The sequence below is a fragment of the Schistocerca gregaria genome, unplaced genomic scaffold (assembly GCF_023897955.1).
Source record: "Schistocerca gregaria isolate iqSchGreg1 unplaced genomic scaffold, iqSchGreg1.2 ptg001182l, whole genome shotgun sequence".
In the NCBI taxonomy this organism is placed as follows: Eukaryota; Metazoa; Arthropoda; class Insecta; order Orthoptera; family Acrididae; genus Schistocerca; species Schistocerca gregaria.
In genome coordinates, this window is record NW_026062511.1 from 1 (window position 1) to 2,500 (window position 2,500).

Here is a 2,500-nt window from a genome sequence, read left to right on the forward strand (position 1 = left end):
ACACTAGATCGCGTGTTCAAACAACGCAGCTCAAATCAGCCAGCAACACCCACAGTGGTCCACCCAGTATCAACACAGGACGCAACGCCACGCCACAACACAAAAGGTACAAGTAATAAAATACCCTTTGGCCACACTCCTTATAAAGGCATCGAACCAACCCACCACCTGACACCAGCCAAACGTACATCCTGATTTGACACATCTCTGGCAACCTAACCCACGTTGGCCCTTAACCTAACCCACGTTGGCCCTTAACCTAACCCACGTTGGCCCTTAACCTAACCCACGTTGGCCCTTAACCTAACCCACGTTGGCCCTTAACCTAACCCACGTTGGCCCTTAACCTAACCCACGTTGGCCCTTAACCTAACCCACGTTGGCCCTTACCTAACCCACGTTGGCCCTTAACCTAACCCACGTTGGCCCTTAACCTAACCCACGTTGGCCCTTAACCTAACCCACGTTGGCCCTTAACCTAACCCACGTTGGCCCTTAACCTAACCCACGTTGGCCCTTAACCTAACCCACGTTGGCCCTTAACCTAACCCACGTTGGCCCTTAACCTAACCCACGTTGGCCCCTTAACCTAACCCACGTTGGCCCTTAACCTAACCCACGTTGGCCCCTTAACCTAACCCACGTTGGCACCTTAACCTAAGTTACGCTGCACCTTAACCCAAGTTACGCTGCACCTTAACCCAAGTTACGCTGCACCTTAACCCAAGTTACGCTGCACCTTAACCCAAGTTACGCTGCACCTTAACCCAAGTTACGCTGCACCTTAACCCAAGTTACGCTGCACCTTAACCCAAGTTACGCTGCACCTTAACCCAAGTTACGCTGCACCTTAACCCAAGTTACGCTGCACCTTAACCCAAGTTACGCTGCACCTTAACCCAAGTTACGCTGCACCTTAACCCAAGTTACGCTGCACCTTAACCCAAGTTACGCTGCACCTTAACCCAAGTTACGCTGCACCTTAACCCAAGTTACGCTGCACCTTAACCCAAGTTACGCTGCACCTTAACCCAAGTTACGCTGCACCTTAACCCAAGTTACGCTGCACCTTAACCCAAGTTACGCTGCACCTTAACCTAACTTACGCTGCACCTTAACCTAACTTACGCTGCACCTTAACCTAACTTACGCTGCACCTTAACCTAACTTACGCTGCACCTTAACCTAACTTACGCTGCACCTTAACCTAACTTACGCTGCACCTTAACCTAACTTACACTGCACCTTAACTGTCACATGTAACGTCACAGGAATGTAGCTTTGCCTAACAGCAACCCTCTGAACATAGTTCACTGCTTGGATCCTCTGGTGTCATGTGTATTTCTTGATGCCATGGTGCGTACCCTCACATAAAGGTCTTTCGAGTGTTGCGTACTTTCTACACAGTCCCGCTAACCACTGGAAGGGTGTACCGCTACAGAACGAATATCGCCCTCCCCTCCTGCCCTTCCAAGCTGGTCGGTCAGGCGTTTGTTTGTGAAATGAGCCTTGCAGCTGTTCAGTTGCATTCGGTTGTCGATGCAGTCAGTGTACGTTGTGGTACGGCCTGTGTGGACTGTCCGCTGATGTACGCGTAACCCACACTGATCATCCGTCGTTACGTACTGAGTGACATAATGTGGCACATGCTTGACCGTACACCGGCTGCGCCCTACAATGGCGAATCATAAGGGCCATATGTTGTGCACGATGCTACTTGTCTCGTCTCCCCATTACAGCGAGATTGCACTGTTGTACGCCGTACAGACATGTGGTAGGTAGGTACGGACGAAAGTATTGCATGTTGGCCCCCCCCCCCCCCCCCCCTCCTCCCTCTGCCGGGAATCAGCGTGAGCCGTCTGTTGATGTAGCGACGAGGGTTTTCCTATTTAATCGTATTGCCCCACACAACATGATAGCACGGTGGACCGCGTTCCACATCTGCGACATGCTACAGAGGCCGGTTGACAGTCGACCGCGCAAGGGACATTGCACACGTGCGCGGACCATCTTCCACGTGTTCTCTCGTGTACATGCCGCAGTGTGTATGTGGGCTGATGTAGCGTGTCGTGACACATAACATGCAGGCATGCCAGAATCGTAGATTTCGCAAATGTAGATTGACGTATACGTTGCTGCAAAGATCCGCAAATGAACTGGAAATCAGTTGTTGAGCGGTTGTTCGCCGCTGCAGGTGCATCGGTGATAGCGACGATCGGTACATCTATGAACCGGTTGTTTCGGCGGTACCCGCCATGCCCCCGAACCTGAGTTGGCCATGTGGGTATGAAGCGATACGAGGCTGTGGCTTGGCGGGACAGTCCCCGGCCGGTGAGGGGGGGCCGCCCGGCGTGCTGGCCGCGCGCTGCGTGAGCGCACGCACTACAGCCGGCTGGTGGGGGGCGCCCAGTGGCAGGAGCGCCGGCCGACGGGCCCGGCTGGCGTCCCAGCTATGCGCCGGCGCACCCTGCGCGCGGCGCCAGGCGGCCAAAGTGGGTTC